The following is a 17,234-nucleotide window of genomic DNA, read 5'->3' as shown; positions in this document are numbered from 1 at the left end:
TTTTATCCTCAAGTTACATGCATCAATGAGTTCATGTTTGTTTTATTTTCATATAATATAAAATAGGTGTAACACATGTTGCCTATCCTGTTAGGTTTAGCTAATATTTTCCAAAATAAGCTCAAATTCCTAACTGAGATGCACATACCTACACAGCTTTTGTCATGGGAGAAGATGATGATTACAACGTGCCACCAGAGGAGGACCAATGGGATGATGAGGTGGATTCTAATGAAGAAACGATGTAGTTGGATGAGATTCAATATAACATTGGACAATCAGATGGCGGTGATGATGAAGATACGGTCCCCACTGATACATTTGAAGAATTAACAGGTAATGTTCGAAATCTTGTACTTACTTGTTTCTACTTAAACATCACATGGTTTCATATTTTGCCTCGGTTATTTCCAGAGTCAGACGATTCTGAAAATGAAGATCTCAAAGTGTTAGAAGAAAAAGAATTGGAAAATGCTCCAGAAGCAGAAAAGCAACCACAACAGGAAGACTCTACAGAAGAGATCAGAAAAGAGAGGGGAATGACAAGAATGTTGAAGCTGCATAAAGACTTCTCGAAAAAAGAAACCGAAAAAAAGGATATTGAATTTGACAATATGTTCCGGCCTATTGGTGGCCATAGAATTGAATTCAGTAGTTACCTAGGCTATTTGGCACGTGATATGGTTGGCATATAACATTTATGTTGGAATGAAGTCCCTACAACAACAAGACAAAATATGTGGGAGAAAATTATGGTATGCATATGCGGTTATCAATTCGTCGATTTTGTTGTCTAACTGTGAGTCTGTGATGAACATACATTAGTTGTTATTGCAGTTTCATTATGAGTGTAGTTGCAGGAAATCCTACAACAAACCCCTTGTATTATCATGATTTTAATTTCTAGATCTAAACTTATTTGATATGAAAATAAAGATAAAGATAATGAAAATATAAAATAAGACACAAGATTTATGTGGTTCGATCAGTATGATCTACATCCACGGGGTTAGATGTCTTCACTATGGTTGTTTGTAATTAAATCTTGATTACATGGAGACTCCATTAATGAGTATTTGGAGCTCTAGGTTCTTGAAGGAGGAAGAAGAAGGAGATAATAATAATACAACCAATTCTATTTTCTCTCTCTACGGAATGTATCCTCTCCTAAAGTGTGTCTCTCTTTTTGATTATCTCTCATTTCTCTCTCTTGCCTTTCTCTTTATATAGGTATTTACATAGTGGATGACAACTAATGTACAACCAACATTTCCCCTAATTTCGGATCTAGCTTGCGGTATTTTCGCAAGCTTACAAATGTAACATTGGCAACATTCCTAATTTTCGCAAGATCATCACACTTTTCTCATGTTTAAGTTGATGTCATCTGTTATGTCGTTTCTGATATCATCCTGCGATGTCTTCGCGATGTGTTGTTAATAATTTCGCAAGCATATTCTTCTGTGCGAGATTCTGATCCTACATCTTGCCTCTTTTTTCTTGAATATTGCTTGAAAAGCGATCTTCAGGAAAAAAATCCATTGTTGTAGTTGTTGGAGAGAGATACGTGTTGTTGGAGTAGTCTTTGATCTTTGTTGATGAAGGAACGAGAGAAAAAATACTGGACTTGAAAAGTACGTACTTGTCTCTATTCTTTTGTGAAGTTCCGGAATGTTGCGAAGCAAATAAGAAGTATCGTCTTTTGAAGTATGTGAAGTATGAAGTATCCTTGAAGAAGTATAAGAAGCATGAAGTATCCTTGATGAAGTATAAGAAATATTCAATTCTCGAAATATAAGAAGTATCCGTCCTTGAATGAGAATAATAAGTATTGCCTCTATTCATGCGAAATTATTATTCCATTTTTGGCGATTCTTGCCGAGAAGATAAAGAACATAAAATGTTTTCTTGGTAATCCATAGTTGCCTCTGTTCTTTATCTATGAGGGTAGAATCTTTGAGAAAATGTTGAATGTGCGAATTGTTTCTTCATTCTCATCTTACCTCTGTCTCATGTTTTGTGCTCATGCGATAGTATAATCTCTTCAAGTTTCTTATAATTGTGCGAAATGATCATATCATTTGGAATAATCACATTCTGCGAAATAATCACATTCTGCAAAATTCTGACACATTCTGCGAAATTCTGACACATTCTGAATAATACTACGAAACTCTGAATAATCCTATGAAATTCTGACACATTTTGCGAAATTCTGAATAATCCTGCGAAATTCTGACACATTCTGCGAAATTCTGAATAATTCTGCGAAATTCTGCGATATTATTGCGAAGTTCTGCAATATTATTCCGTACAATTTTGTAAAGTACTTGTGCGAATATAATGCTTATGTGATGATTATGTTATGAAATGTGTATGCAATGTTTATGTTATGAAATGCTTATGCAATGCTTTTATGATGCGAGTATGATGTTTGTATGATGAGAATGCTTATCTATTGCAATGTATAGCTAATGTTTGCGTTACTTAGCTCATTTTGCACGCTAAAATTGATGTAGCTTTAAATTGCCTCCATTCTCCATTTCTCTTGCTTTTTCTTTAGTGTATGCATTCCTCTTCGTGTAGTTATTGTTCCTCACAAGTTCTTACTTGTGTTTCATCTTTCCTTTCTCCTGCACTATTAGTATCTCATAACAGTATGATCATAATATCAAGTCTGCGGCATTTTCACTGCCTCAGTTTCATTTCCATGTATATATTCGCAATCTTGTTTGCTTACATATAATCATTCTCGCAATCTTACTTGCTTACTCATTTTCTTATGTGGTCTTATTTTGCCTTCCTAGTTAAAGGTCTTATTTTGCCACCTCTTGTCATTGCGACAAAATCGCAGGACGTCTTTGCACTTTCATGCAAAAACCCATTGATCTTGCCTTAACTTTTTCTTTTGTATTATTGCCTCTTCAGAATTATTGCGACAATATGACAGGCCTAAATATTCTTGCGAAAATAAAGCCCCATGACATTGTCGTCTTGCGACGAAATCGCAGGACGTATTCACACTTTCATGTAATGACCCATTGATCTCGTCTTATCTTTTTCTCTAGTATTATTGCCTCTTCAGGATTGTCGCACAAATATGACAAGCCTTAATACCCTTGCGAGTAAAAATCCTCATGACATTTGCGTCTTAAGACACTTATCAGCTCCCTAATGGAGGGTGCCGCCCTTATCTCCCCCTGGTTTCCCCTTCAAGGAGGCGTACTTCTACCATACAAGGTTAGCTCCTCCCATACGGTCTTAACAACAACCAGTTGTTTTCGCATCATCTTATCCCTTTTACCTATAGGGCTTATGGTCACGAGACTGCACCCTAAGTGGGGTTTTCTTCGGGCCGAGTGCAGTATAAGACAAGACTTGTCAAGAATGGCAAGGACGCTTCAAACGCCCCTGGCACTCTTGACTCAACCGTGTACCTCGGCGCCTTGATCAGATTTTGCACTCCCTGGGAGAGTCCTTATTACCTTAGTCGCCCAACCTAAGTCATATGCTTAGGCTGAGAATCCAAGGTGCCTCTCCCGGATGGGCTTTATTGACCCCAAATCTCCATGACTCAGGTTCCAGGGGCGGTGTAACCTTTACCCTGAGTCATGCTACAGGTACCCCCTTCTATGACGTACTTTAGGTCTTACATTTGCCTCTTGCGAAATTTTATTCGCGAACTAGGGTGTACGCCATAAAGGTTCGCCCCATTCTAATCTTAGATTTTTATGGATCTTAGATTGTCTCTTGCGAAATTTTCGCGTTTCTTTATTCTTTTATTCTTTCATTCTCATAATATCATATCATTTGAAGCAAAGTAAATATTCAAGAGAAATTCTAATACATTATAATTCTGAAATCTTTGTAATTGTGAAATCTTTATAATTCTGTGATTGTTTCGAATTTTGTAAATCAAATCAAAAATCTTTTTATTCTCTGTAAAAGAAATATTCTAGAGAAACATATAAATTAAATTTTCTCAGTTTTCTGTAATTTTGAAATCTCGCAATCTTTGTAATTTTGAAGTCTTTGTAATCTTGAAATCTTAATAATCTTTATAATCTTTGAAATATTGAAATCTTTGTAATCGTGCGATTGAATCGCTTTTTTGTAAATCAAATCAAAAATCTCTTTATTCGTTCTTAGTATAAAGTAAAATGTTCAAGGAAGTGGTACTTATCTTTCATGTGAGTCGTTGTTGTCAAAGAAGTGAATAAATGCCTTGAAATGTATGAATTTCGCGCACCAAAAAGAAGTTTGAGAAGTGAAGACTTGAACCCTTGATCTGCTTCTTGGATTTTCTCACACCATACCAACTGTGCTAAGCCTCTTTTGTGAAATAATCAAAGTTCTTGCGAAGTAATCAAATTCCAACTGTGTAAGAGGCAATTTTGTATAAATTTCGAATAATAAATATAAACATGCGAGAAGCAAGAATTGATCCCGCGACCTGCTGCTTGCATTCATGCCTCCTGACCAACTGTGCTAACCCTCTCTTGCGAAATAATCAAAGACTGTGCGAAGTAATCAAATATCAACTCTGCGAAATGAATATTTGCGAAGAAAAAATTATTTGGTCGCAAGGAGAATCGAACCCATGTCCTCTAGTTTGCATACTCCTTCTCTGACCATCTGCGCTACTTGTTGCTTGCGAAAAAAACACACAATGTTGTACTTTATTCCATTTCTTCGCCTTTAGGATTTCAAAAATGTGCGAAAAATTAAGCTTGGTGAGGGATTCGAACTCGAGTCTTACAACTCACTCTAGCGAAGCTTGACCAACTGTGCTACCTCTTGTTTGCAAACTAATGAAACAATATTGCGAAATTATTCATTTTTTCGCTATCTGTAAAAAGAAGAAAACTATGCTCGCAGGGAAGTTCGAACTTGCGACCACGAACGTACATATTGTTCTCTTGACCAACTGTTCAAGAATCTCTTTGCAAAATAAACGCACAATGTTTTTCTCTTATTCTTTTATTCTCCCATGCAAATGAGAAGAAAATGAAAAATATGTGTCTCTGCGAAATTCGAACCCGTGACCTATCGCTTACTCGCTCCAGCTCAAACCATCTATGCGAATTTCTGTTTGTGATAGAAATTGCAGCATCTGCCTCTTATCTTTTCTTCGTCCTTCCTTAACTTCTTTCACATTTTCCTTCTTCTCCTGAACATGAAAATCTTCCACTGAAACTTCCATTTTCTCCTTAAATTTCACCGCAACAACTAATTTTTTCTCTCACTCTTTTCATGTCTTTGAATTGTTGATGATGTTTACTCCCTGAAAGTGTGATTTCTTCCATAAAATTTCCATTTTTGAACCTAAATTTTGTAGATCTAGAAAAATATGAACAATAGCTAATCTCCATGAAAATTTCTTGAATCAACAAGTTACAGGAAGGATAAATCCTTTACTCGTTCCCTGTTTCTATCACCAAAAATGTAGTTGCAGGAAATCCTACAACACACCCCTTGTATTATCATGATTATAATTTCTAAATCTAAACTTATTTGATATGAAAATAAAGATAAAGATAATGAAAATAGAAAATAATACACAAAATTTACGTGGTTCGATCAATATGATCTACATCCACGGGGTTAGGGGTCTTCACTATGGTTATTTGTAATTACATCTTGATTACATGGAGACTTCATTAATGAGTATTTGGAGCTCTAGGTTCTTGAAGGAGGAAGACGAAGGAGATAATAATAATACAACCAATTCTACTTTCTCTCTCTACGGAATGTATCCTCTCCTAAAGTGTGTCTCTATTTTTTATTATCTCTCATTTCTCTCTCTTGCCTTTCTCTTTATATAGGTGTTTACATAGTGGATGACAGCTAATGTACAACTAACATTTACCCTAATTTCGGATCTAGCTTGCGGTATTTTCGCAAGCTTACAAATGTAACATTCGCAACATTCCTAATTTTCGCAAGATCATCACACTTTTCTCATGTTTAAGTTGATGTCATCTGTTATGTCGTTTCTGAAATCATCCTGCGATGTCTTCGCGATGTGTTGTTAATAATTTCGCAAGCATATTCTTCTGTGCGAGATTCTGATCCTACAATGAGGTGCCCCAAGAACATAAGCGAGCGGTCATGAAGCGTCTACATGTTCATCTGCGGGACTTCAGAAGGAAATTGTACAATAATCATGTAAAACCCTTCCTGGAAAGACCGGACAAACTAAAAACTTTCCCCAAAAAGTACGAAACGGTATTGAACCAAGAAGACTGGGACAAATACCTTAAGTATGTACTAGAATCTCCTATATTTAAGGTATGGAATACACATTACTTTTTCTAATTTGTGTTTCGTTCTTATTGTCTATCCCAGCATAATAATGAAATTATTTTTATTTCCTCTGCAAGAAAAATTCAGAGAAGGGAAAAGAGGCAATATCACAATCCAAGTTCCCACATCGGACATGACGAGGAGGATACTCGGGATTAAAACTAAAATTAGTAAGTCTATTGTCTTATTTATTATACATTGCACAGTAAAACCGGGCATATCAGATCTTATGTTTTGTATGTCGTGTTGCGTGTCTCATATATGCAGAAACTTATAACGGTATAGGGATGTGTCCTCTTACACCAATATGTAATTTTTTCACATTAGATGCTTTGGAATAGGTTTTTCTGTTTTACACAGTTAATATCTATGTGGATGTAAATCCTACTTGTTTTTGGTAACTACTAGGTCAACAATGGAAAGGTTGCCGAAGAAGATCTTGAAGACCGGTGCTTCATGTAGGCAAAAGCACGCGAAAACAAACAAGGAATCATACCAGACAAATTTGTCAGGGAGAAGACAACTGAAGTTGTGAGAAAACAGAAACTTTACAGTCCTCATGTTTTTAACCAAAGTAAGTGCGCAAGGTTTATATCAGAATTTAATACATTATTTGAACAGGTAGAGAAGCGGAAGATGATTCAAGAGGGAACTCTAAAGGTTAGTGATAAAGAGGATTCCCTAACAATTGTAATCAGCCCGGATAAGGGTGGACGTGTCAAGGGGGCTGGCTTTGGAGTGACGATAAAACTTTACTTTCCAAATGGAAGAAAACCAAGACACTCGAAAGAGAATGATGAATTGCGTGAAAAGCTGAAAGCTAAGGAGAAAGAATTAGAGTCTACTAAAAATGCGTATCAGAGATTAACAGATAACTTGTTATCTCAAGGTCACGACATTGCTAAAATTGTGGGAAACAGTATCAGCAAGTCTGGAGGAGAGGTAAGTGAACTGAGTTTTGATTAGATTGTTTATTTTATTTTTAAAACTGGCAGACAGTATATGATTTTTTCAAACAATGTGTTCAACTACAGTCACGGGATGCAGGACCTAGCAACACCTCCAATCCATCTAAGGATAACATAGGTCCAGAATCAGTTAAGCAACTTCCAAAAAAACATGGGAAATCCGGTCCGCAGAAGTCATCTGAAAGCATCAAAGGGTCCGAGAAGCGGGACTCTCCTTGTACTAAAACGCCGACCGTTTCTACTGAATCCCCGGTGTCTTTAGTATCAAAAAAGAAGTCTCCGTCTCCTCCATCCACTGGGGAATCTCAGAATGTGGCATCTGAAAAAGTTACTATTGATGTATGGTTTTCCAACGCATTTAAATTTTATTCTTCCATTTACTATCTCTCATGCGCCTTGTGTTTCTGCAGGCCATAGGATGCAAACTTTGGTCTGGAGTAAAGGACAACATTGTTTCCATTGGTAGAGATTACTCTTTAAAGAAGGTATCTTATAAAATGAAGTCAGGAATGACGGCTAAGGTTACATGCTATAGCGTTCGGGTTAGTGAAGTACTAAATGAAACCATCAAATTACCCTTAGGCACATCTTCTCGGATAAAAACTTTAAAAGATGTTGGTGATGCTGAAATTATTTGGCCAGCAAATCAAACCATCTTGGATCAAAAGGTTGGTTGCTATGCTTGTTTGCTTTATTAACTCATTCGATATGTTTTTACAAAAACCAGTTATATATATATATATATATATATATATATATATATATATATATATATACTAGGTATCACCCCGGCCTATGGCCGGGGCTCAACCTTTTAGAGTTCTGTTTATTGTTTGGTCGGTCGGTCGGCCAGTGTGTTCCCATATTTTAGTCCATCTATAATAGTTGGGAGTATATTTAGTTAGTCCGGTCAATACCATAACGGTCCTGATATTTAGTTGGTCGTGTCATATTATACCGTGTTAGTTAGTCGGGTCACAATAGCGTGTTCAATTAGGCGGGTCATAGTAGCCGGGTGGGGCCGGGTCCTACGGCCCCTGCCGTGGATTAGAAAATTTAAAGGCAAATATGATATCCGCATTAAAATTAGCCGTGATTAGGTAAAATCTATAGAGTCTTCAAATTAATATTTTTTTTTTTTGGTAAAATCAGAAAGGATATTTATAGTTAGTGCATGAAAACTTTCAAGGAAACCGACATGCATTAGGAAATGTTGATTCGAGTCACATAAGGAAATGTTGAGTCTCGTTTTGCACCGGTCCGGGGCATAATCCCTGCCGTCTAAAACAAAATATTAAAAGAAGATCATCTCACAAACCGACGGACGTAAATATCTCTCAAAATTATATGTCTAGAACGGACGGATGGATCGAAATCTCGCCAACTATCTTTCTCAGCCGTCGGATTGCCGAAATCAAGAGCCGTCTATTACCCAAGACAAACATCACTTCTTTTTATAACAACCTTATTATTACTTCAAAGTCATATATTCTTATATCGTGGCATCAATCCCGAACGTCCAAAATAATAAAATCCCCGTCATATATACAACGGACGGATGTACATTTAGCGAACTAACGGTCCAAGCGGTAGAATGGCCAAAGTCAATGTTTGGATCTGTCCCAGGGCTAATTTGTAATATGCGTGAATCTAATATCTCTATACATGATTCTAAAATTGTACATAGACTATTAGTAAACTACATCGAGTTTTTTTGTCCATTTTGTTGTACAACTTTGTCTCCATTCAGCAATTTGTACATTTGCATCCTCAAAGGTCTGATTGACCGAGTCAAACTTTTAGGTTGTTCATTTTTTATGTTTTTGGGCAAGGTTTTATGCTTGCTCCTCGTGCTTTCTTTAAATTGCAAATTAAATTATGTTATTGGGTATTTAATTTGCAAGAGATGATTTCATGGGGTGCTATTCGTGTTTTTGAGTTCGTGTCTATTTGGTAACATTTTCTTTTTGCTTTGTCTTAATTTGCTGCGAAAGGAAGAGAATGAAGCACCAGGTTGCACCCGGGTGAAGCTTCCTGCCCAACAACTTTCTCCAATTCCTTACTTTACCTTACCATAACTTAGTTAGTTTAACTTGATACCTAGTACATATATAGATACTGTGATATTGTGCTAATGTTCTACGGCTGTCTACATTTTTTTTGAAAAAAAAATTGCGATTTTTTTTGCATTGGTTTCCTTTTTTGTTTTTTTGTTTTCCCTTGTAAATGAAACGTAAGTATCTCTCAAAACGTAGTCAGATAAGGAAATTTGAATATATCACTCTCCCATATTTTTATTAGGAAACGTAGTTAACGTGGTATTTTTCTCCCGATATATAATGGTCAAGACATCTTATTATGGAAGCATAGTCAAATCAGGAAACCCAATAATCCGACGGACGTCTATATAGAACATATAACGAATCGATCCACGTCGTGGGATGACGAAATCGATGGTCGGATTTATCAGGCTACACACACAACACTTCTTTTTATAATATATATATATATATATATAATTTGTTTGAGATAAGAGACGAATATGTTATCAGCTATATGAATCACGGACGTTAGTGTCTATTTTAGAGAACCTTATAGAACGAGATATGTGTTTAGCTACTTGATTGTGAGTCAGTTGTGCATTGTGCTTAAATGGTTCCACTGCAAAAAGAAGGTACATCTTTCATTTCAATTTTCTGATGCAGGTAAGTCAACCAAAACATTCTGAGGCTGTGAAATCAACGGCTCTACTCAACGGAAGCCCATCTTGTATCGCAATATCTGAAAAAGTTTCGAAGGTATGTGTTTTAAACCAGTTACATGATCTTAAGACCATATGAGTCTGAAATATGCTATCAACTATATGAATCACGGATGCTAGAGTATATTTTGGAGAACCTTGTATATTTGTTACCTATTCAATTCATCAGTGTCTTCGCATTCACGGTGGAATTTGGTATTTTATGTTACCCGAATATGGAATATTACTCTACCGCTGCAGGTAACTCAACAAAATTCGGGGAAACATACTCTGGATGTGACACCAAAAGCTACATCTAATCAGAGAAAATCTGATATCACGACAACTGCAGCAGTTCATCCGATATCTGTTTTATTTTTACATGCATTTTAAATCTCAAATTTTCTTTGAAGTTTTCGCTTGAAGATGTTCATATGCCATATATTTCCGCAGGGTAGAAGGTGCTACCTTTTTGATGTGCTGTCTAAGGCGAACGTCCTTGCTAGAGGTAAAGCTTTTCTGTTACCAGGAAAATAACAATTAGATGGAAGCGTATGGGTGGAGGTTGATTGCCACAAAATCCTGATTGAGGAAGTAATAAAAGAGAATTACTCTCTACCTGTACGAGTTGCTGGTATGGAAACATTAGGAAAAACTCTTGGAAAAGCGATTCCTTGGCCAAAGTATGGTGTTAAGATTACCGAGACTGCTAAGAAGGTTAGTTGCTTGGCTTGTTTGATTTGTAAATCGAATATACATAAACCAGTCTATCAATTATATAAATCACGGATCCAAGTGTAAATTAGAGAACCTAGAAAAATAGAAATATGTGGAACTTTCAAAAGTAACTAATAACTCTTTTAATCTTATGCAGAACCCTACCAGTAATTCACAACCAACTACTTCTCTGCGGAAGTCTCCTGCACGTAGCAACCCTTCTGATGGATCTAATAAGCAGTCTCCTAATCTTATACAGAATTCTACCAGTAATTCCCAACCAAATCCTTCAATATCTCTAGAGAAGTCGTGCACATCTACAGCAGAACCTCTGGCTAAGACATCTAATGGAGTTTTTTTTTTTGATTTTTCTTTTCTTCGTAAATCTATATTGCTAATCCTAGCATCTTCTTTTTATATGATGTTCATATGCCGTATCTCCGCAGAAAGAAAAATACGACTTTTGGAATGGATCTAGGGGAAACGTCGTTGCTAGAGGCAGTATTTTACCTATGGTGCCTAACCAGAAAATACATGGACAAGAGCTTCCTGAACACTATTATGCTGCCAATATTCTGGAGGTCATAGATCCATTATTCGTGTTAACGGAACCAAGTGGTGAGTTTAAGTTATTAGGGGAAGCTAAATATGGTTTTGTGGCATGGCCGAAAGATAACTGTTCCATCTCTGATGACAAGGTTAGTTTCTTAGCTCTTTTGCTTTGGTAATCAAGTATATATATTGTTTTACATAAATCGTGTATTCAGTTTGATTAAAGAATAAGTACGAGATAGAAATATATTAACACCTAAATGGAACATGAATGCCAGTGTAAATTAGAAAATTGATATTTGGTTACGGATTTTATTATGGGCGTCAACTGTGAAAAATGGCGCGGCCTTCAGTGAAGTTGACTTTATTACATTGTTGGAAAAATGACATTTGTATGTCTCTTGTTGAGAATTCACATGACAGACGAATTCGCCTTGGATTTAGAATATATATATATATATATAATAGAATTTAATCTCTTGCTGCAGGAAACTCCACAGCATGGAAAACCTCATGAGCAACCAGAAACAGTTTTAGATTCTGGGAAGAAATTGGACAGTGAAAAACTGAATAAGGAGCACCTAGCAGTCAATCCACATTCGGGGAGTCATGCAGCCTCTGAAAAGCTTTCTCAGAAGGCTAAAAAGGCGCAGAGAAGGTTATATGTACCAACTGTGCAGAATGTATTGCAGCTTTCAGCTGCACAACAGAGGAAGACAAGGTTTGGCGCGTCGAGAATGTCACAACCTGATCTATTGCATGCAAAGACACCACCATCAAAAAAGTTGAAGAAAAACTGATGATTTTTGGATAAATGCTCTTTAAATTTTTTTTTTGCGGACGCTTTGAAAGTTGTTTTCATTTCTTGTTTCGTTTGCTAATTTTGTCATTTAGAAGAAGGTGATATTTAAGAATTCTTTTATTACTTAGGTATTGGAATCATGAAATAAATTAGATAATTATTTACAAGTTCACAGACTTTAAGAATGAAATATACTCTTGCAAATTTATTTATGAGGTGTGCATTCTTTAGGAAAAATAAATATAATTAGCTGAAATAACGGAGGAAATGTAGAAACATACGGTTGTTCCCCCATGTAAACAATAAGAATCAATTTATCACTTTAGGTCTGATCTTATTATCTCCTTGCCAATAATTTTAACAAAAATACGAGTTTGAACAAGTAAAGTGCTATTGAAAGTAAAGTACTGTTGTACGATGATGTTCATGATAATGATCTTTGCGTGGATTTGGATGAGAATGAGGAACCAGACTAATTTGACAAAGAACCAGACTAATCTGACAAAGAACCTGACTCATCTAACAAGTTCTTTGCTTTTTTAAACAAGGTTTTTGATGTGTGAACTTTTAGTTTACGTATTTTTAAATATAAAGCATTTCGTCTGGCCATTTTGTTTTCAGTGGTGGTTGTATTTATTTTTTAAGTACTGCACTAGATGCATGATTTTTACACTGATGGATAGGTTGACATTTATGTGATGAATGATTCACGCTGAACTTTTATGTTTTCTGTAAATGATGAACATGAAAATGGATGGGTTTAGAATAATACGTTTCCTACATAGGTGCCACTAATAATTCATACGTTTCCTCCCTAAACCAAGAATAATAATGGAGACAACTCAGCTTAAAATTATTAAGGAAAATATTATTCGAAATAGGAAAGTACTATGGCCTCTTCTCGAGTTGGTTAGAGATAGAAACTAAATTTCGAAAATTTTGGGAAACAATTTTATCATAACTGTCCACGATATATTCTCTCATAAAATAAGGAAACTAACCATATTGCACATCAAAAATTCGGAAATAAAAAAAGAAAAACATCAAAAATATTTTGTTCGGCGGGCGAAGAAAATGAATTTTACTGGGCGAGATTATTTCAAAAGGAAATTCAATTCCCGCCTGATGGTTTGGTTAAATTCCAAAAAGAAAAAGAAAGATGAGTTCGATCTACTTTTTCAGTTTTTATTACTCGATTCATTCTCTCTTTGAAATCATAATTCTCATACTATCTCTAATCTTTACAAGGAACCTACCTCTTCAGACTCGATCTTTGTTGTTGGTATTATTTATACAACCCATTATCGAATGAATATTACATTGATGTTAGATTTTTTATTCGATCTCATGGAATCAGATGTTAGATTTTATAGGTTTACTAGTTAAAGGATGATTAGGGTTTTTATTCTATTACTTCTTATAGGTTTACTAGTTAAAGCATGATTAGGGTTTTTATTCTATTTCTACTATCTCTAATCTTTACAAGGAACCTACCTCTTCAGACTCGATCTTTGTTGTTGGTATTATTTCTACAACCCATTATTGAATGAATATTAAACTGATGTTAGATTTTTTGTTCGATCTCATGGAATCAGATGTTAGATCTTATAGGTTTACTAGTTAAAGCATGATTATGGTTTTTATTAGGATGTAACAAAGAACAAGTCAATGACAATCACGGGTTGTACGATGAGATGTGATTTCATTTTGTTACAACAATACTGTTTTAGGATTAAGTTACATGCATGAACTATTATAAGATTTAGGTAAGGATCTTTCTTTCATGTTACTTAGTTAGGCTTTACTAGTTAGTTAGGCTTTACAAAACTTAGCGATGCTAATTGTTTTCTCGTGTTTTTGTTATTGTTTGGGTTGGATTTAGATATAACTCTACTTTTATCGACGATGTTGTGCCAATCATATATATAAGGCTTCTCAAGATTTAATCATTTGAGTCTCTGTTACTTGGCGAGCCTGTAACGTCTGCATTTTAAGTTGCCACTTTTAATGATACCATGTTGCTGGTTGGCCAATTTGACTATCATCTTCAAGCTAAAAATGGATAATCATTATGTGGTGCTTTAGTAATCTTGGCTTTTGTAACAAAAAGTTATATAAGACCGTTTAACCGATACCTTTCTCTTTGTGGATAACACAATATTCATGAGGATATTTTGTGTGTTGCAGTGATGTTTTAGCCTCAAGTTACATGCATCAATGAGTTCATGTTTGTTTTCTTTTCATATAATAGAAAATAGGTGTAACACATGTTGCCTATCCTGTTAGGTTTAGCTAATATTTTCCAACATAAGCTCAAATTCTTAACTGAGATGCACATACCTACACAGCTTTTGTCATGGCAGAAGATGATTACAACGTGCCCCCAGAGGAGGACCAATGGGATGATGAGGTGGATTCTGATGGTGGCATAGAATTGAATTCAGTAGTTACCTAAGCTATTTGGCCCGTGATATGGTTGGCATAAAGCATTTATGTTAGAAGGAAGTCCCTGCAACAACAAAACAAAATATGTGGGAGGAAATTCTGGTATGCATATGCGGTTACCAATTCGTCGTTTTTGTTGTTGAACTGTGAGTTTGTGATGAACATACATTAGTTGTTATTGCAGTTTCATTATGAGGTGCCCCATGAATATAAGCGAGCGGTCATGAAGCGTCTATTTGTTCAGCTGCGGGACTTCAGAAGAAAATTGTACAATAATCATGTAAAACCCTTCCTGGAAAGACCGGACAAACTAAAAACTTTCCCCAGAAAGTATGAAAGGGTAATGGACCAAGAAGACTGGGACGAATACCTTAAGTATGTACTAGAATCGCCTATATTTAAGGTATGGAATACACATTACTTTTTCTAATTTGTGTTTCGTTCTTATTGTCTATCCCAGCATACTAATGAAATTATTTTTATATCCTCTGCAAGAAAAATTCGGAGAAGGGAAAAGAGGCAATATCACAATCAAAGTTCCCACATCGGACGGGATGAGGAGGATACTCGGGATTAAAACTAAAATTAGTAAGTCTGTTGTCTTAAACCAGTTACATGATCTTAAGACCATATGTCTGAAATATGATATCAACTATATGAATCACGGATACTAGGGTATATTTTGGAGAACCTTGTATATTTGTTACCTATTCCATTCAACAGTGTATTCGCATTCAAGGTGGAATTTGGTATATTTGTTACTCGAATATGGTCTAAGAAGCAGTCTCCTAATCTTATGCAGAACTCTACTATTAATTCCCAACCAAATCCTTCAATATCTCTAGAGAAGTCGTGCACATCTATGGCAGAACCTCTGGCTAAGACATCTAATGGAGTATGTTATTTTTATTTTTATTTTTCTTTGTAAATCTATATTGCTAATCCTAGCATCTTCTTTTTATATGATGTTCATATGTCGTATCTCCGCAGAAAGCAAAATACGACTTTTGGAATGGATCTAAGGGAAACGTCGTTGCTAGAGGTAGTATTTTACCTATGGTGCCTAACCAGAAAATACATGGATAAGAGCTTCCTGAACACTGTTATGCTGCCAATATTCTGGAGGTCATATATCCATCATTCGTGTTAACGGAACCAAGTGGTGAGTTTAAGTTATTAGGGGAAGCTAAAGATGGTTTTATGGCATGGCCAAAAGATAATTGTTCCATCTCTGATGACAAGGTTAGTTTCTTAGCTCTTTTGCTTTGTTAATCAAGTATATATATTGTTTTACATAAATTGTGTATTCAGTTTGATTAAAGAATAAGTATGAGATAGAAATATATTAACACCTAAATGGAACATGAATGCCAGTGTAAATTAGAAAATTGATATTTAGTTACGGATTTTATTATGGGCGTCAGCTATGAAAAATGGCGCGGCCTTCAGTGAAGTTGGCTTTATTACATTGTTGGAAAAATGACTTTTGTCTATCTCTTGTTGAGAATTCACATGACAGACGAATTCACCTTGGATTTAGAATATATATAATACATTTAATCTCTTGCTGCAGGAAACTCCACAGCATGGAAAACCTCATGAGAAACCAGAACTAGTTTTAGATTTTAAGAAGAAATTGGACAGTGATAAACTGAATGAGGAGCACCTAGCAGTCAATCCACATTCGGGGAGTCATGCATGCAGCCTCTGAAAAGATTTCTCAGAAGACTAAAAAGGCGCAGAGAAGGTTATATGCACCAACTGTGCAGAAGGCATACCAACTTTCAGATGGGCAACATAGGAAGACAAGGTTTGGCGCGTCGAGAATGTCATAACCTGACACCACCATCAAAAAAGTTAAAGAAAAACTGATGATTTTTGGATAAATGCTCTGTAATATTTTTTTTTTTTGCAAACTGTTAGACCAAAGCTCAACATTTTTTACTGTGTTATTAATAATAATATGAATTTTTGGCATATATGAATTTCATATTTAACCACAATTTATAAAGTGCAAGAGAAATTGGATAGTGCCGGGTGGATGGTTTAGATGCATCATATCTGAACAGCTTAGAGGCGTCACACGCGTAATACACATGCTTCGAGATTAATTGGCGTGGCTAAACATAACATAAAGACACATTAAGCAGATATAAATTGGTGTGGCTAAATATCACATATAGCCACGCTATATGGCGTGTCTATAGGATATCCAATGAATGACACACAACGTTACATGTGGATGGTAATCAACGGTTCCTAATACAACCACGTGGATGAAGGTTATTGAAATTGGTGTGGCTATAACATAACATATATCCACATTAAACCTATATGAGGTGTGTTTATAGGATATCCAATGAATGGCTCACAACATTACATGTGGATGGTATCCAACGGTTCCTAACACATCCATGTGGATGAGGGTTATTGAAATTGGCGTGGCTAAAACATAACATATGGCCACATTAAACCTATATGGGGCATGTATATAGGATATCCAATGAACGTCTCACAACGTTACATGTGGACGGTATCCAACGGTTCACAACACAGCCACGTGGATGAAGGTAAGTGAAATTGGCGTGGCTAAAACATAACATATGGCCACGTTAAACCTATATGAGGCGTGTCTATAGGATATCCAATGAACGGCTCACAACGTTACATGTGGATGGTATCCAACGGTTCCTAACACAGCCAC

Source organism: Papaver somniferum, chromosome 7, assembly GCF_003573695.1.
Source record: "Papaver somniferum cultivar HN1 chromosome 7, ASM357369v1, whole genome shotgun sequence".
Lineage (NCBI taxonomy): Eukaryota > Viridiplantae > Streptophyta > Magnoliopsida > Ranunculales > Papaveraceae > Papaver > Papaver somniferum.
Note: the sequence above shows the minus strand (reverse complement) of the source record.